Source organism: Lepus europaeus, chromosome 18 (genome assembly GCF_033115175.1).
Source record: "Lepus europaeus isolate LE1 chromosome 18, mLepTim1.pri, whole genome shotgun sequence".
In the NCBI taxonomy this organism is placed as follows: domain Eukaryota; kingdom Metazoa; phylum Chordata; class Mammalia; order Lagomorpha; family Leporidae; genus Lepus; species Lepus europaeus.
In genome coordinates this window covers 38,314,169-38,333,874 of record NC_084844.1, presented here as the reverse complement: position 1 = coordinate 38,333,874, position 19,706 = coordinate 38,314,169, and the positions used below count along the sequence as shown (strand labels likewise).

At 48.5% G+C, this 19,706-nt stretch overlaps 1 protein-coding gene across 1 annotated transcript in view; it reads left to right on the top strand.

Annotated features, from left to right (window-relative positions):
- The window catches only part of LOC133777090 (C-C motif chemokine 4), a 140,936-nt gene that overhangs the window by 87,094 nt on the left and 34,136 nt on the right, over positions 1 to 19,706 (top strand). The window contains exon 7 of the mRNA XM_062216518.1: positions 3,404 to 3,488. The gene's annotated coding sequence lies outside the window, so the exon portion shown is untranslated. The remainder of the gene's footprint in view (positions 1 to 3,403; positions 3,489 to 19,706) is intronic.

Sequence of the window (19,706 nt, the reverse complement as noted above, 5' to 3'; positions counted from 1 at the left end):
TTGACATAGATGAGGTCCCTCAAATATCTTCTGATCATTCTTGTACGCCAGGCACTGTGTTTGTCTTGTGTAGTACTGAGTCAAAGAAAGGTTTTCATTTTGTACTGAGTGTTTCTCCTGAGAGAACTCAAATATTTCTCCTAACTCAACCTGCTTATTTAAAAGTAGGCCTTGATTTAAATATTTAACCAATTATTTCCTTTGGTAATTGTTTGCAAAGATGTTTGCAATATTGTACCCTACCCAGAGTGCACGCTCTTGGGAAGTCCCTTTTCATAGCGAGTTTGGACTTGCCCTGTGCCCTGAGAACCTTGATACTGCCGAGTATGCCAGCTCATGTGTCTCCTGCAAGCACCGAGATCACGTGGAGAGAGAGATCCCAGACGTTTCAGTTGAAAGGTCATCCTAGACCTTCCAACCCTAGCTCAGCTGGCTTCCTACAGGAGGAACCATCAACCATCCACCCCACAGACTTGGGAGAATAACAGAGGTTTGCTGTTTGGGGCCACTGCATTTTGGGGCGATTTGTTATGCAAGTAAAAGTGAACTGACAATTCTTTCTTTAGGCCATGAGGGTGGACAAATGCCCATGACAGGGTTGGGCTGGCCAGGCCACAGCCAAGAGCCTAGAACTGAATCTAGATCTCCTACATGAGTGACAGGGACCCAAATGCTTAAGCCATCACCTGCTGCCTCTCAGGGTGTGCATAGCAGGAAACGGGATCAGAAGAGGAGGAGTTAGGACTTGAACCAGCCACTTCGATACGAGATGCAGGCATCTGAAGTGATGACTTAACCATTGCACCAAGCACCCGCCCTAGCTTGTTGCTTTTAAGTCAACTAGTACTTGTTACAGAAGGACTGTATAAATACTCATAAAGATGCTATATTCTACTTGGAGTGGAGATAGAGGACTAAGGAAAACACTCATGTTCTGTTTTTTTTTTTTTGTTTGTTTTAAAGATTTATTTATTTGAAAGGCAGAGTTAGAGTGGTAGATGTGTTGGGGGGGGGGGAGAAATCTTCCATTCACTGGTTTAGTCCCCAAATGACTGTAACAGCCAGAGCTGGGCCAAGCAGCATGGGTAGCAGGGGCCCAAGTGCTTGGGCCATCTGCTGCTGCTTTTCCGGGTACAATAGCAGGAAGCTGGATCAGAAGTGAAACAGCCAGGCCTAGAAGCAGCATTGATAAGGGATGCTGCTGTTGCAGTGTGGTTTAACTCATTATGCCACAGCGCTGGCCCCCTCATGTTCGTGTGTGTGTGTGTGTGTGTACACGCGCGTGCGCACACAACTCTTCATTTCTCTGGAATAAAAGCCTAGGAATGCAGTTAACATCAGATTTCAGAGGAGGACAGAAAAATCCTTTTGGATTTGGTTGAATGGATGGGTCTCCTTTTCTAAGCCAACTCTGCTAGGGTTCAAGGCAAAATTCATAAGAGGAATAGCATTTGAACTTGGTCTCAAAAATTGGACAGAGACTTCTACTGACCTGAAATGCAGAGAAAGTAGGAAGAACATCCTTGTCAGATGTCACTGCAATCACAGGAATAATAAATAGTTGCAGGGAGCCCAGGGCCATCTACTCTTCTATGTATTTTTAAAAAGATTTATTTATTTGAAAGGCAAAGTTATAGAAAAGCAGAGAGAGAGAGAAAATCTTCCATCCACTGGTTCACCCCCCCAAATGGCTGCAATGGCTGGAGCTGGGCCAATCCAAAGCCAGCCAGGCGCTTCTTCCAGTTCTCCCATGCAGGTGCAGGGGCACAAGGACTTGGCCATCTTCTACTGCTCTCCCAGGCCATAGCAGAGAGCTGGATCAGACCCACTAAGCCACAGCGCAGACCCCATCTTCTATATATTTTGCAATTAAATGCTAGCCATCAGCCTGTGAAGTAGGTGCAGTCATTGTCTCTTTTCCCAGATGAGGATGTGGAGGTAATTTGCTGGCATTTGCTGTGTGCCCACACAGCTAGTCAGGGAGGGCTGGCATTCAAACCAATGTCCAGCTGATGCTAGAGCTCACTATTTAAGACAAAGTCTTAGGGGCCAGTGCTGTGGCATAGTGGGTAGTCACCGCGTTCAGTGTCAGCATCCTATATGGATTTGAGTCCCAGCTGCTCCACTTCCAATCCATGGCCTGGGAAAGCAGTAGAAGATGGCTCAAATCCTTGGGCCCTTGCACCCACGTGGGTGACCAGGAAGAAGCTCCTGGTTCTGGCTTTGGATCAGCTCAAATCTGGCCATTGCAGTCATTTGGGGAGTGGACCAGCGGATGGAAGACCTCTCTCTCTGCCTCTGCCTCTCTGTAACTCTGCCTTTCAAATAAATAAATAAATCTTTAAAAAAAAAAAGTCATGAAAATGGTAAAGTTGGAGGCACATTTTTGGTGTGTATATACCATACAAATAATGGTCAATAAGCATGATTAATTATTAATATTTTTCAAACTATTTTAAAGATTGATTTAGTTTTTATTTGAAAGGCAGAGAGCCAAAGAGAGCGTTCCCATCCCCCAATTCGCTGTCCAAATGCCCATAACAGCTCCCTGCGGGGGGCCAAGTACCTGAGCCAGCACCGCTGCCTCCACGGGTCTGTATCAGCAGGAAGCCGCAGTCAGGAGCAGGAGACAGGTACTGAACCCAGGCACCCCAGTGCGAAACGCCGGCATCTTCCTCAGCATCCTAAGCGCTAAGCTGAAAAATTGCTCCTAGCTTACAGTCTGGGCAGTTCCATCGATTCGGTCTCCAGGGGCCCGTGAAGACTTTCCCAGGGCCTCCCGTGAGCTCCCACTGGTTCTGATCCCACCCCTCTCACACTGCTCCACTGAGGACCAAGGCTCCAATACACGAAGCCTCCAGGGACACTCTCAACCCATAGCGACCCTCTCTTCTCCTGGAGTTGCCCATACAGCTCTCACTGCTGTGCTCATGCAGGTGGGGCTCTGTCACAGGTGTGGACTTGCCACCCTGGCCAGATCATTGGGGGCCTTTCCAGGACCTAGAAGGTGCTAATGAAGAGAAGCGTAGCCATTCCCTCTGGAGGGGAAGGTGCTGGGAGGCCAGCTGCGTCCTGGGGCACCTGCAGAACCTAACGAGCAGAGAGCAAAGCCCCATGGAGTAGCTTGCTCTGGGACCAGTTCTCCCTGAGCGGTGATCCTACCGTGACCGTGAACATAGGAGCCAGCCAATGGGTTTTGCTTTGCTCTAAGGTGGGCATTTTGAGGGGCTTTTTGTCCCAGGAGACTGGGAGTAAAGGGTCTTCCTTCCGCACTCCTGGGCTCCTCTTTGCTCCTTGCTCAGGGTCCCAACTGCCCCTCCTTCAGTCCTGAGCTCCTGACTGTCAGAGGCCCCAGGAGCCTCAAGTGCACAGCTCTCACCAGCACCCTCTGGCTTTCCCCCAGGGCTGGTACCACAGCTCCGCGGAGCCCTGGGGTCTAGAAGGCTGGGCGTCGGGCAAAGCTTGGGAAGAGACTGGCAGACGGCCTGGTGAGTAGAGCCGAGAGAAAGGGGACGGGGCTGATTGAGAGCAAGACAGTTCTCCAGGCGTGGGAGGGGCCATGGTGGTGACCTGGGCTCTGCCCTTCCTGCACCCTGAGCCGGAATGCCCCGGGGAGAATATAGTTCCTGTGCTCTGAGCTCCATGTCAGGGCAGGCGTCCTGGGCCCGAGTCACGCATGGCTGTCACACAGGTCCTGCTCTGTTGTGCTCGTCGTGTTGAAATTCTTACTAATGTTGGAACACGGGGCCCCCACTTGGATTTTATACGGGGTCCTGCGCTAGGTCAGTGTGCAGTCATGGATCCAGGCACCATGGGGTTGGCACAGCTGTCTTAGCCTCTTCGGATCAGCTGAGCAGCAGAAGACAAAGGAGTGAGAGTGGAGCCTGCATTCAGGTTCCAGCCTTCCTGATGGAATTCTGGGATCTTCCGCCTTAGGGCAAGGCTCCCCCAGCTCCTCTGGCACACCTGAGTCAGCACCCCACTCAGTGATTCTGAGTCTCTCTCGCTTCTCCCCTGCACTTGGTCCTCTCTGCCCTCTGGGGCCACTTCCCCTCTTCTCCCTGCAGCCTCAGCCCAGTCCAGAAGGCACCCAGCCTCCCTGCGTCTGAACACCTGGCAGGTGTTCCGAAGTCTGCTTCTCCCCTGGAAAGTACCCAGCCCTCCTGCTCCTGTCCTGGCCAGGCTCATTGCTTATCACGCCTGAGGTCGCCTGCGTTTACCTGACGCTAAGCCTGTGATTGTCCTGTTATATTGTGTTCTTCTTGATACAGTAGTAGTTGTTTTAATCAGAGTTAGGACTTAACTACATCCTTACTATGGGCAGGTTGAGACCAGGGTGCATTGAATGAGCCATGGCCCTGGGCACAAAACTTAAGGGAAGAAGGCCAGTGCTGTGGTGCAGCGGGTTAAGCTGGAGCTTGCAACAATGCCCCCTTCCTGTATCCAAGTGCTGATTCCAGCTGCTCTATTTTTGATCCAGCTCCCTGCTGATGTTGCTGGGAAAGCAGCAGAAGATAGTCCAAGTACCTGGGCCCCAATCCACAGGGAGACCTGGATGGAGTTCCTGGTCCCTGGCTTTGGTGTGGCCGGGTCATAGCTGTGGTAGCCATTTGGGGGGAAGATCTCTTTCTTGCCGTCTCTTCTCTTGCTGCTGCTCTGACTCTCAAAAAATAAATAAGTAAAACTTAAGGGGGCTCCAAAACAATAATCAAGATAAATAATATTTCGGTGCAGTATTTTTAGAAAAAAATCAATTACTGTCAGAAATGTACAATGCGAAAATATAGAAAACTAAAGACAGAATTGTAACAGCCAGACTGGGACTTGAGGCAAAGCTTTCCCCTGACTGGGAAAGTCCGGGGTGGGTGTTTGGCCCAGCAGTTAAGACCCCACTTGGGGTGCCCACATTCTACACCAGAGTGCCTGGGACCCAGTTCCACTTCTGCTTCTTATCCAGCTTCTTGGTAATGCACAGCCTAGAAGGCAGCAGGTGGATGATGGCCCAGGAACTTGAACTCCTGCTTCCCAAATGGGGGACCCAGGTTGAGTCTCAGGCTCCTGGCTTTGATTTGGTCCAGCCCCGGCTATTGTAGGCATTTGGGGAGCGAAGCAGAAGAAAGATCTCTGTCTCTCTCTGCCTGTCAAATAAATGAAAAAAGGAGGAGATCCGTGGGAACTTCCTGTTAGAATATCCATCTTTCTGTCCATCCATCCACCCATCCATTCATCCAATACAGATTACCAAGGGCCTACCATGTGCCAGTCATTCTACTTGGCATCAAGAATACTGCATGGGGAGCCAAAAAGATTATGTTCCTTTTTTCCAGTAGACAAACATGAAGTAGTCATGTAACTAAAAATATATTTACACACTATAATAATAATGGAAGAGAACATGTTGGGGGCTCAGAGAAGGCCTCTTGGAGAAAGTGGTATCTAAAGTGAGCATAAAGTAAGTAGTGTTGGCTAAGGTGATAAATGAGGAAAAGTTAAATACCAGTAAGGGAAAGAGCTAGTGCCAAGGTCCTGAGGCAGGAAGTCCTAGCACATGTCAGGAACTGGTTGGAATTACTTGAGAACAACTATACAAATCATGGTATAGTGTAAATCCCACCCCCCCAACTGAAGTTTAAACCAGGAGCAGAGGAAAAATCAGCCCTCAGAATTAAAGACACAGCAGGAGACCAAAACTGAAGCCGCTGTATAATTTGCTCCCTGAGCTGCCCTTGTCCAGAGTGTGAGTGACACAGACTCAGAGGGCTGTTAACTGTGTACAGCACAGATGTCTGCTTTTCTTCCCTAAACAGTGACTGGATTCCTAAGGCTCAATGGTGCTCCTTACAAAGGCTGCCTCCAAGGCCGCTCCTGGGCCATGCACGGGACAGAGAGGCCCCTTTCAAGGCCCTGAGACCTTCCGATGGCTCATTTCCTTGGAAGGAGTCGGACCCTTAGCATCGCCGAGAGCAGCCATGAGAAGACCTGCCAACTTCCAGCCAACCTTTCTTTTCCCGTTCCTTCTCTTGCCCCAGTGTTTGCCGACATCCTTTCTGTGTTTTGGCCTCTGGAGGTCCAAAGAGGAACCGAGTGGAGTCCCTGACTCACTGAGCCCCGCCCTGCCCTGCCCGGGAATTGGTCATCTCTCACCCGCTGACAGCCGTGTGTACGCTACTGAGCTTCTGCTAGGAAGACACGCGGTCGCGTTGCCGCTTCTGCTTTTCGTGAAGCCACAGAAGAAAAGCTGAACCTTCGGCTCTGGGCCTGCGAGGGAAGGACAGGTTCATTGTTATGACCTGGACTTTCCCTCTGGCTACCAGGCGGGATATGGGGGAGGAGGACCCTGTTCTGGAGAGGCCCCTCCCCGACCCAGTGTGGCTGCCTGGGCACAAGGAGATGAGGACAGCACAGTCGCTGCTCTGGTTTAACTTCAGCTGGGGGCGGAATTCACAAAATGTGCCTGTGTCTCCGCCCTATCAGGCCATGAGGAGCAGGTGACCAAGGAGCAGCTCCTCCATTCCCCAGCATCCGTGTGTCTGTCGATAAGTCGGCTCTTGGTGAAGACTGAGCCGTGATCTGCCACCACCTCTCCTTTTTCACTGCCACCACCTTAGCCAGTCGTTCGCCTGGGCTCCTGCGGTGGTCTCCTTGCTTCCCTTCTTGTTCCTCCACATCATTGTCCATCCTGAAGCCGGGGTGATCTTTCTTAAAATCCACCTCCGCTCAGGCCTCTCTGTGGCAAGCCTTGACTACAAGGTTCTTTCCATCCTGCCTGGCCCCGCTGTGACCCCCAGGGGATGCAGGTGCAGCTGTGCTCCCCCTACATTTGGTGGCTGTTCTCTGTCTAACACGTTAGGTAATTATCGCTGAGCTCCATGAGGTCAATGTCATTGTCTCATTAGGAGCATAAACGTGACAAGTCTAGCTTAGGCTACAGAACTTGTTGGGGTTACCCAGGTACTAAGTGAGACCTGAAACCAGGGTGTCGATGGCAAAGCCCGCAACTTCTGTGCCACCCTCAGCTACTCACTTGGCTGCACGTGTCACTCAACCTCTCTGAATGGGTTTCCACACCTGTGAAGAGGAGACTGATGATCTCTCTCTGGTGGGGTCGTTGTGACAGGAAGAAACAGTGCATGTGAATGCACAACACACAGACTGGGCAGGGCTTGCCTTGTTTTATTTATTTTTATTTTTGAGCACATGTGGGAATGGATGACATTTTTATTAAGCATGTACTGTGTGCCAGGGAGCCGTTTGAAGAGCTTGAGCGTACATACATTAGCTACATTAATCTCACAGCAGACCTTTGAGACAGGTGCTCTTATCATCTTCATTTTATGCAGCCCAAGGCATAGCAAGATGAAGCAACTTGTCAGGGCCACATAGGGAATTAAATGATGGCTCTTGAGTTTAAGAGTCATATTACCAGGGCCGGCACTGTGGCATAGTGGGTAAAGCCACCACCTGCAGTGCCGGCATCCCATATGGGCGCTGGTTCAAGTCCCAGCTGCTCCACTTCCAAGCCAGCTCTCTGCTACGGCCTGGGAAAGCAGTAGAAGATGGCCTAAATGCTTGGGCCACTGCACCTGCGTGGTAGACCCAGAAGAAGCTCCTGGCTCCTGGCTTTGGATCAGCACAACTCCAACTTTTGCAGCCAACTGGGGAGTGAACCAGCAGATGGAAGATATTCTCCCTTCCTCCCTCCCTCTCTGCATCTCCCTCTCTCTCTGTGTGTGTAACTCTGAACTTCAAATAAATAATTTTTTTTTAAAGAGAATCATATTACCACACACCAAGCTTCTTTGTTCTTCCTTGGGAGCCTCTCGGCTTGGTTTCCAGGGAGGAGCAGCCCAAGGGCTCGCCTTGCTGCCCCTCACGGTTTTCACAGGTGATTCCACTGAGATCACTCTGCTTCTAGCCCTGTCTCAGGGCGCCCTCATGAATCTCACATAGAAAGTGTTGAGGAATTCTCCGATACTAACAAGCAGCTTTGTGACCCCAGTCATTGGCTTTGGAGGACATAAAAACTCATTTACAGTAATGATGAGACAAATAATTTTTTCGGAGTATGATGCATCTGTTTTAACTTTTCACTTTAAAGTAATTTTAAATTCACATAGAAATTGCAAAAATAGCACAGCAATCCTGTGCCACCTCCCCCCAGCTTCCTCCAGTAACATCTCACACAGCGTCAGTGCGATCACTAGGACACTGGCAGTTGTACAGTATTGGTTAGGATTGCACCAGTTTCTACCTGCACTTATTTTTGGGGGTATGAATTTTGTAACATGCACAGATTTTTTTCTTTTAACAGAAGACTTGTTTGTTTATTTGAAAGAGTTACAGAGAGAGGAGAAGAAATATACAGAGACGGATCTTCTATCTGCTGGTTCACTCCCCAAATGGCTAAAATGGCCAGGACTGGGCCAGGCCAAAGCCAGGAGCCAGGAGCTTCATCTGGGTCTCCCACATGGGTGTAGGGGCTCAAGCGCTTAGGTCATCTTCTGCTGTTTTCCCAGGCTCATTAGCAGGGATCTAGATTGGAAGTGGAGCTAGCAGGACTCGAACCAGTGCCCATACTGTATGCTAGCATTACAGGCAGCAGCTTTACCCAGTAAGCTACAATGCAGGTCCCATGTGCATAGATTTTTGCAACAGCTACCACAGTTAGGATACAGTTCCATTGTACCTTTCCCCTACATTGCAAGACTGTTAAATGAAAGGAATCCCATGATATATAACCTTTGGTATTAGCTTTTATTTAATTTTTAAATTTATTTGAGAGGTAGAGTTACAGATAGTGAGAGGGAGAGACACAGAGAGAAAGGTTTTCCATCTGCTGGTTCACTCCCCAAATGGCCATAACGGCCGGAGAGGAGCTGATCTGAAGCCAGGAGCTTCTTCTAGATCTCCCACATGGGTGTAGGGGCCCAAGCACTTGGGCTATCTTCTGCTCTTCCAGGTCATAGCAGAGAGCAGAATTGGAATAGGAGGAGCCAGGACTTGAACCATATGGGATGCTGGTGCTGCAGGCAGAGGATTAACCTACTGCGCCACAGTGCTAGTCCTGATGGTATTAGCTTTTGTTAACTCTACATAAAGCCCTTGAGATCCATCCAAGTTGTGTGTATCAGTGGTTTGTTCTTTCTTAGGACCGAGTAGTAGCCCATGATTTGGATGTACAGAGCCCACTGTAGCATTCATCCATTAAAGGACATTTGAATTGTTTCCAATTTTGTACTATTACAAACACTTTTTTTTAAAGATTTTTTTTTTTTTTTGACAGGCGGAGTGGATAGTGAGAGAGAGAGAGAGAGAAAGGTCTTCCTTTTTGCCGTTGGTTCACCCTCCAATGGCCGCTGTGGCTGGCACATCTCGCTGATCCGAAGCCAGGAGCCAGGTGCTTCTCCTGGTCTCCCATGCGGGTGTAGGGCCCAAGGACTTGGGCCATCCTCCACTGCGTTTCCGGGCCATAGCAGAGAGCTGGCCTGGAAGAGGGGCAACCGGGATAGAATCCGGAGCCCCGACCGGAACTAGAACCCGGTGTGCGGGTGCCGCAAGGTGGAGGATTAGCCTGTTAAGCCACGGCGCCGGCCTATTACAAACAACTTTTATGAATTTTTATTTTTTATTTTTTGACAGACTTAGAGACAGTGAGAATTACAAACAGTGAGAGAGAGACAGAGAGAAAGGTCTTCCGTCCATTGGTTCACTCCCCTAATGGCCGCCACGGCTGGCACTGCGCCAATCCGAAGCCAGGAGCCAGGTGCTGCCTTCTGGTCTCCCATGTGGGTACAAGGCCCAAGCACTTGGGTCATCCTCCACTGCCTTCCCGGGCCACAGCAGAGAGTTGGACTGGAAGAGGAGCAGCCGGGACAGAATCCGGCGCCCCAACCAGGACTAGAACCTGGGGTGCCGGCGCCGCAGGCGGAGGATTAGCCTAATGAGCTGCGGCGCCGGCTATGAATTTTTGTGTACAGCCTTCTTTGTTTTTAAAATTAATTTTAGCTCTATCAATAGACTATAAATCACTTGATTTAAAATTGTCCACAAAGAAAAAGCCAATCAAAATATGAGGAAACCAGAATTCCCATTCTCTGCTGCTAGTAAAAGCAAACAGATCAATCCAGAATATTCCAGAAAAGTATACAATCTCTTCCCCTTTGAATCAGATATTAAATTTTCCATGTGTGAAAGTAGTCTGAATGAAAATGGAGTTGTTTCTGTGAACCCTAGTAAACAGTAAAGTGGAAAGGTTATGAAGGAAGGGTTACCCCACATCATCACCTGATGGTCACCATCACGAAGAACTCTGCCAGAACCACAGCATTGCATGGAGGTCTCCACACAACATTGTATAAAAAATGCTTCTCCAAGGACATCTGCCCAGCAACAGTTCAACCTCAGGCTGATGTCATCTTGTTATTAATCACTGTGACCGAAGGTGCTTGTTGCAAAATCTCTTGCACAACCCTCCTCATGTTTGCCTTTAAACACTTTGCCCTGACTCAGCCTCTTTGAATGCGTCCATGGTTTGCATGGCAGGTGTATTCCCATGGCAATGCTATTCCAAATAAAATTCGATTTCTTTTTTTTTTTTTAAGATTAATTTATTTGAAAGAGTTATACGGAGAGAGAAAGAGGTCTTCTATCCACTAGTTCACTCCCCAGTTGGCCACAATGGCTGGAGCAGGGCAGATCCGAAGCCAGGAGCCAGGAGCTTCCTCCAGGTCTCCCCTGTGAGTGCAGGGGCTCAAGGACTTGGGCCATCTTGTACTGCTTTCCCAGGCCATAGCAGAGAGCTGGATTGGAAGAGAAGCATCTGGGACTCAAACCGGCACCCATATGGGATGCTGGCACTTTAGGCCAGGGCTTTAACCCGCTGCACCACAGCGGCGGTCCCTGGAACAGCTCATTCTAAACTGGGGGCTAGGGGAGGCCTTTCCACTGAAGCTAAGATCTACAGGGTGAGAATGAGCAGAGGACAGAGAAAGGGAACAGCCCTCTGAGACAAATGTGAGAGAAACTGTCAAAGACTTGAAACTGGATCCCCCCAAACAAAAGCAAAGCACTGGGCATCGGTGGGATACCCTTTTTAATGACCTGATTCTATAGTGGCTGGTGCCTTTCATTGTCTTTGAATTATTTTAGGGCCCTGAGGGCTGCAGAACACTTATAGCAATGCAAGTACTCTATAATTGGAATATACACTCACACTTTTTGTTTGAGAGGAGAGAGAGCACTCCTGTTTGCTAGTTTACTTCCCAAATGTCCCCAGTAATCCAGTGCTGGGCCAAGGCCAAAGCCAGGTCCTCCCTATGGATGGCAGGACCCCTATTATTTGATTGCTGCCCCCCAGGATTTGCTTTAGCAGGAAGCTGACGTCAGGAGCTGGAGCCCGTTATCAAACCTAGATACTCTGATGTGGGATGTGGGCTTCTTACCTGCCACAGCAAACAATTCTTGGCAAATGGATTTTGTCTTATGGGATGTTATTGATTATTGCCCTGATATTGATCAATTGTACATTTATTTCAGTTTTCCTAATTACTAGTAATTGAATGCATTGTTTCAATTCTCCAATGAGTTAATTTTTGTATATGGTATAAGGATGGGGTAACTTCATTCTTTGGCATATGGGTATCCTGTTGTTCCCTGTTGCATTGTGTTGGGACTTTTGTCAAAAATCAATAAGCTGTAAATCTAAGAGTACATTTCAAGGCTCTGGATTCTGCCCTGTTGAGCAATCCTTATCCTTCTGCCCTTACCACACATCTAGATTACCGTAGCTTGTAGTAAGTTGCGAAATGTGAATGCTCCAACTTTGGTCTTTCTCAAGTGTTTCTTTTCTGATTCTTTGCTATTCTTTCTTCCTTGCATTTCCATATGAGTGTTATGGTTGCCTTGCCAGTTTCTACAAAAAGCTTGCTGGGATTTTGATAGTGATTACAATGAATTTGTAGATCAATTGGAGATGCATGCCATCTTAACAATAATATTCAGGAGTGTATTAAGACACCATTTCCCTAGAATGACACAAAAACTGCCCTCCAGCTCATATCTTCTCTACGAACCTCTTCCTTTCCTGGCTAAATGCACTTCCCTGCATGAAAACATTGTTTTTGTGTTCTAAGGAGTTGGCTTACATTATCTCATTTGATATGCAAGGCAAACTTGGATACTTTATCATATGTGTGGAATCTTTAGGTTATTGAGGTCAAATAGCTTGTTCTGGATCACTCAGAGTCCATGGCCAAGGTTACATTCGAAAACAAAATGTCCAGCTCCATACCCATACTTTGAATGCCTTTGTTAAAATCATTGACCATATTGGGGCCAACGTTGTGGCATAGTGGGTTAAGCCACTGCCTGCAACACTGGCACTCCATATGGGTGCTGGTTTGAGTCCTGGCTGCTCCACTTCCAATCCAACTTCCTGCCAATATTCCTGGTAAAGCAGCAGAAGATGGCCCAAGTACTTGGGCCTCTATACCCAAGTGGGAAACCCAAATGATGCTTTTGGGTCCTGGCTTTGGTTTGGCCCAGCCCTGGCCATGGTGGCCATTTCGGTTGTGAACCAGTGGATGGGTGATCTCTCTCTCTCTCTTTCTCTGTGTCTATCTTTCCCTCTCTCTCTGTAACTCTGCCTTTCAAATAAATAAATCTTAAAAAAATCATTGACTATGTAACCTCGAGTAAATATGTCTTCCTTTCTTACCCATGGTTTTCACACCTGTAACATGGACCAAATCATCCCTACCTTATTAAGGGGTTTTGATGAGTTAATATTTTCAAGGAGCCACATAAACTCCTGGCACATAGAAGGTGTCAGGAAGAAGAAAGCCCTGAGGAATGATAATGATGGTCTTCCGAGTACCCAGCCCCTTCGTGCTTTCCCTTAAGAGCTTTTGTGTTTGGATCCTTGGAAGGTGTGAGTTGACAAGCTGCCCCTTTGTTTGCCTTTTGAGCAGGCATGTCCAGGGCTCATGTTTCTCCCTTGATATCAGCCCACATCCTGTTTTATCTTCCCACAAGGGCAATGCTAACAGAGACAGCTTCTCCTATCCTCCCCCTCCTGGGTCTGTCTGACTTTTTGGAGCCTTGGGCTTTATTTGAAGGGGACAGAGCTAGGGTCTCTGGTGAGGGCGTCCAGAGGGAGCTCTTCCTAGGAGCTCACCAGGTGCAGTAACACAGCCACTGCTCTCGCCGTTGCCATTGCAGACAATGCACAGCTTCCTCTTTTGATGTTTTTTCAGTCAATTGTGGCTGGTGAGCCATACAGAAACAGAAGGTGGTCCAGTTGGGATCCTTGCTGCTGGCACTCGCATTAGAAAGTCCTGAGTTAAGCCTGGTGAGGGATCGAGGACAGCTGTCGGGTCTGAGCCCATGCAAGCATAGGGATGCAGTGTTTGAGACCTCAGTGGGCAGGGGGAGCGGGAGTCTAGGCCCAGAGCTGTGGGCACCGAGTGACCTGTGCCTGAAACACCTGCTGGGTGCTCACCATGAAGGGCGATCCACCCAGTCTTCACTTTGGACGTTTTTTCCTTGCTTGTCTTAGTCACTTCCCAGGCTTGAAGGAGAAACATGTGCGTTCTTTATGTGGCTTAGGTGTTTGGCAGACATTGTGAGAACCCTGTCATATCTTATAGGGAAGGAGACTGAGATTTTGTTTCTCAGGCAAAAAGAAAAGAAGAAAGTAGATGGCATGGTTAAATGGGAAGCCGAAGTTCTACACTAAAGTTCTATACTAACTGGGAGGTATTGGGCAAGACACTTAACCTCTCTGAAGGTTACCTACACTTATAAATGGGATAATGATCTCTCTTTTGGTGAATGGTTGAGATGACTAAGTAAAGTACCTTGCGTGGTGCCTTAATATGTTCACTTGAAGCCCTGGCTCTCTCAGCACCATTCCCTAGGCAGCTTCCGAGCTAAGGGGCCTCTCTGTGTGGTTTCCAGAGGGTACAGGGCAACCTAATGGCAAGCCCTCTTTTCCACGCCTTTTCCCTAGACCTCCTCTAGCTCACTCTTCTCCTGGACACAGCCTCAGGGTACCCTCTGCTTGTCCCTATTTATTAACCAGCTGCAAGTGACCAAAGATGACTGGCTAAGTCACCTGCCCCTTCCTGGGCCCTGGGTCTGCCTGCTCCTCGAAGCCCTGGGCTCCATGATCTGGGAGGAGCGTGAAGACTGTGTCCGAGGAGCTTGTTCCCAAGCGGTAGTAGCAGGAGGGAAACAGGCGCTCTCCGGTCACCACTGCAGCCGCCTGGAACAATTACAAGAGTAGTAGACACCGGGATTCTTCCCTTCCTCCTCCTCCTTTTTCTTCTCTGCCTCCTGAAATATCAGGGACCAGACATGAATCCTGCATGAATCCCGCTCCTCTGTTCACGGCCCCTCACCACCCACGTGGTTCAGCCACCCTCGAATTCCATTGCTTTCTCCTTCATCCGCTGTGTCTACCTGCACTCTCCTTCCCCGGGGGCCTCTCAGCCTGCTGTGCTCAGCATGTGTCCCTCTAACCTGCCTTCGCCAGGTCGTTCACCTACATGTCTAGTCTGGAAACGCTACGCGATGCCTACTGTGTGGCGTTCTGATGTACCTAGGTGATGATGTGTGACAGATCCCAGTCCATGTGTCCCCTTTGAACTCTCAACACTACATCTCAGAGATCTACCATGTGGCTAGAGTTAAAGTCAGCTCAATGGCTGACGATACCGCTGCCACATTTCCATCTGGTGTATACTCGTTTCTATCCTGCGGGACTGTTTCCAATTTCTCACAACCCCGAGCCACACTGCATGACCACCTTGGTAGGTGTCTCCTCTAGGACCCTTGGGAGCATTGCTCAGGAAAGCAGACTCCTGGCTGTCCAGCTCCATTCATGGTCAGTATGATTTCAAAAGTCCCTTGGGGCCGATGCTGTCACTCACTTGATTAATCCTCCACCTGTGGCACCAGCATCCCATATAGGCGCCGGGTTTTAGTCCTGGTTGCTCCTCTTCCAGTCCAGCTCTCTACTGTGGCCCAGGAGGGCAGTGGAGGATGGCCCAAGTGTTTGGGCTCCTGCACCCCATGGGAGACCAGGAGAAGCACCTGGCTCCTGGCTTCAGATCGGCACAGCTCCGGCCGTAGCGGCCATTTGGGGAGTGAACCAATGAAAGGAAGAGCTTTCTCTCTGTCTCTCACTGTCTAACTCTGTCTGTCAAATAAAAGCAAAAAACAAAAAACAAAAGTCCCCTTTTGTTCACTTTGATTCAGCATTTCTCTATAGATTCCTAAAATTCCAATAGAAACATGGGAAAAACCAACCTTGTTTCCTAGTTAGCACTAAGAAAAAAAAAATCGTATTAAAAAGGTCAAGGAAAACACACCAAGCTCATTAATCCATGTAATTCATACTAAACTACTTTTTTTTTTTTTGACAGGCAGAGTGGACAGTAAGAGAGAGAGACAGAGAGAAAGGGCTTCCTTTTGCTGTTGGTTCACCCTCCAATGGCCGCCGCGGCTGGCGCGCTGCGGCCAGCGCATTGTGCCGATCGGAAGCCAGGAGCCAGGTGCTTCTCCTGGTCTCCCATGGGGTGCAGGGCCCAAGCACTTGGGCCATCCTCCACTGCCTTCCCAGGCCACAGCAGAGAGCTGGCCTGGAAGAGGGGCAACCGGGACAGAATCCGGTGCCCCAACCGGGACTAGGACTAGAATCCGGTGTGCCGGCACTGCAGGCAGAGGATTAGCCTAGTGAGCCGCGGCACTGGCCTGTGTTCTCTCTCTTTGTCAAGAGATCTTGGAACCAAAATTTCTGCCAACCTATGAAAAAAATCAGAAAAAGAAAGCAGTTATCTATCCCTAGAAGTGGTAAAACAACAATGGAAAGTTTAGTTTGCACCATGTTTCCCAAATCAGATTTATTAGCTTCTATGAAACAAGGAGTTGTCTAAAAGCCTCCATAAACCCCCATTTGTCGGTTCACTGGTGTAGCCCTAGAGGTTCCCGCAAGTCTTCGCTCACTTCCTTATTTTCCCCTTCCTTATTAATTGTTGGATGGGAGGGCACATGCCTGGCAACCTATTGTGCAAGCACAAAGCTGGGTCCATGAAGGAAAAACTTCCAGCAGTACACTGAGATCCCCTCATCCCATTGTGGGACACTACTGGGCCAGCCCCACTGGATGCACCACGGAGAGTGCTCCGGGAGAGACACCTCTTCTGTGCTTTAGTGAGTAACATGCACCCTTCCTTCCAAAGCATCAGGCTTGCTGGTCTGGTGCTGTCTCCCCTATTTAAGGAGTAGCAGAAGGAGACTTGGGAAGGATTAAGGTTCAAAGACTTTTTCTTTCTTTATTTTTTTTGTAAAGTTGTTTCTGCACATTGGCACATATAACAAAATGGTGCAACCTATGGGGCCAGCGCCATGGCTCACTTGGTTAATCCTCTGCCTGGGCGCCAGGTTCTAGTCCTGGCTGCTCCTCTTCCAGTCTAGCTCTCTGCTATGGCCCGGGAGGGCATTGGAGGATGGCCCAGGTGTTTGGGCCCTGTACCCACATGGGAGACCAGAAGGAAGCACCTGGCTCCTGGCTTCGGATTGGCGCAGCGCCGGCCGTAGCGGCCATTTGGGGGCTGACCAATGGAAGGAAGACCTTTCTCTCTGTCTCTCTCACTGTCTTTATCTCTACCTGTCAAATAAAAAAAAAAAATTAAAAAAAAGAAGACAAAAACAAAATCGTGCAACCTATAGTAGACTGGGTATTCATTTCCTTACTTTGCTGTTTTGCTGGCTGAGCCCGATGATTCCTGTTAAATACTGAAGGTCAGACCCTCTGACTCGAGGTCTTTCCACCCCATCATCTGCCAGAAGTCCTTTGCTACCAGAGAAGGACGTGGGATTGGTCCAACACAAATGACCCTAACTTCACCCATAGACTTGCTGTGACTGCAAAGACATAGAATCTTGCCTATGACAGAGGTGGCTGACCAAGTTCAAGTTCTTGGAATCCATTGCCCTCCTTCTCCTTTCTGGAAAGCTGCCTGTTGTTTGCTTGTCTTCACTATTTCCCAACCTCTTTGCCTCCCAGGAAGCCACACAGACCACCAGTCTCTACCATGCATTGTCCTAGCTGCTAGAAAGAACTTCATCGAAGCCCACCCCTCATGGGCTTCAGTTTCTGCTTATGCACTTCTTAGCCTTTAATGGACAAAGGAACAAATAAGTATTGGAGACCAGGTGTTCTGTTTTATCTCTTGTTCAGTTAAGGTCTTTATTCATTCATGAAGCCACTCACTTATGCATGCATTTATTCTGTAAATACGTATCTATGGGGGACTTGTTCCATGACTTCTTGGGGAGGGCAAGATCTTAGGATGTTCAAGTCTCTTATACCAAACGGTATGGTGTTTGTGTGTAACCCATGCACAAACTTCTATATACTTTAAACCATCTCTCAATTACTTATAATACCTAATACAGTGTACATGCTGTACACTGGTTACTATACTTTATTGTTTAGGGAACAGGACAAGAAAAATGTCTGTACCTGTTACGTCCAGACGCATTGGCTTTCCTGAGTATCCTACAGCTGGGGTTGGTTGCCTCTGTGGATGTAGAAACCGACTGCACTTTTGATTGCATGCTAGGCACTCAGCACTGGACCTTTAGCCAGAGATTGGAACAAGATATAAAACGTCTTCTTGCGAGTCTGAGCGAGTGCAGGCCTCTGTCACTTCCTTGTTAGCACAGGACAAATGCTTTCACCAATGTTCATTATTAGAAAAGCAACAGTGGAGGGAAAAAGATTTAGAAAATCTTTAAACAAAAAGAGGTAGGCAAAAATCCCCTGTGATCCCACAATGGCATTTTTAGGTTTATCTTCATTGTTTACCTAAGGTTCACACCCAAAAACAATTCGGTAGTCCCTGTTTTGATAGATCGTGATCTATGTCATTTCATCATAAAATTCTTATACATTCAATTTAAATTTGTATTTATTTAAAATATTTCTTAGCAAACACAGTGCATGCTTTTAAATAATATTAAACAGAATTTTAAAGAAAGTCAAAGAAGAAGAAAATACTGTTTACTACCATTAATATTAGATACGTGAGTGGAGTTCTTGGAGGCCACGGCCCAAGGGTGCAGACTTGGAAGCGCTGGCAGCGGTTCAGGATGTCAGGCAAGAAGCAGGAGCCCACACCTCTGCCAGGAGTGGTGCTGCTTGGCCAGCAGCTTGTCCTGAGCTTGGGAGAGGAGGCCCACAGAGGAACCGGGGTAAAGGGGTCAGGGAAATCATAGGGGTGGCCAAGGAGGCGGCCACAGAGACCCCTCCGCTGGTCGCAGGGAATCTCCTGTCTCTTTCGACTTGAAGAGCGAATTGGTGGGTGTGGTGATTGGTCGTGGGGGATCAAAAATATAAGCAATGCAAATTGTGCTAAACACCAAAATACAGAGACTCAAAGGAGCCCCTGAAGCAGAAGTGGGCATTTTTGGCAGCAAAGCAATGCAGCCCAAGGCAAAGGTGGCAATAGGTGATTTTGTTAAACAACAAGAAAATTACAATCGAGGTGGCAGAGTTGATTTACCTACAATTAAGTAAAACTTTTATGTGGAGTCAGGAAAGCAAGCTGGATGACAGGAGAGCAGGCAGACAACCAGAGAAAGGGCAATGTTAACGTGATGTGCAACTGCTGAACGGAAGGTGAGGATCCACCTGGACCCATTCCTTCCCCTTCATTTGAAGATGCCTTTCAAGCTTACCCTGAAACCATGAAAAATATTTAAAAGGCTGGGTTTCTTTTTTTTTTTTTTTTGGACAGGCAGAGTGGATAGTGAGAGAGAGAGACAGAGAGAAAGGTCTTCCTTTTTGCTGTTGGTTCACCCTCCAATGGCCGCTGCGGCCGGCACATAGCGCTGATCTGAAGCCAGGAGCCAGGTGCTTCTCCTGGTCTCCCATGCAGGTGCAGGGCCCAAGGACTTGGGCCATCATCCACTGCCTTCCCGGACCATAGCAGAGAGCTGGCCTGGAAGAGGGGCAACCGGGATAGAATCCGGCGCCCCAACCGGGACTAGAACCCCGGGGTGCCAGTGCCGCAAGGCGGAGGATTAGCCTGTTAAGCCACGGCGCCGGCCGAGGCTGGGTTTCAAAAGCCAACAATAATTCAGTCACAGACATGGCCAATAGTTCTTACCATGTTCTCTAAACATGACAAGGGCTATTTCTCTTCATTTACTTTTGCTGCCACAGTCTCAACCCCAACAGAGGGCAGTTTCCTAAGGTCCCCCCCGTGGGCAGCCCTGGACTCTGTTTTCCTGCACCCACTGAGGCTGTGGGAGACTCAGTGCACCCTCTCAGCTGCCTCTTCTGAGCTGCAAACATCCTCAATCTAGAAGAGTCTGTAGTGCCAGGCTCACATCCATGAATTTCTTTTGGGACAAGGACAGGGGGTGGAGGATGGAGGTGGATCTTAAACCAATAATTCCTTACTATTTTTTTTTTTATTTTCAGATACTTTTATGAAAGTGTTTGTAAAACATATTTAGTCCTTTTTTTAGCTGTCTTCAGTGTTGTCCAGATGACTTGGCTTGCTATTTCCAGAAGCAGTGGTCCCGCAGCAAACACCTTTTCCTGTACCCTTGTGAGTGTGTATCCCTAACTGCCTGCTCACCTGCTGTTTTTACCTGAGCTAGTTCAAGTGAATTCCATCTTCTTTTCTGGTAGC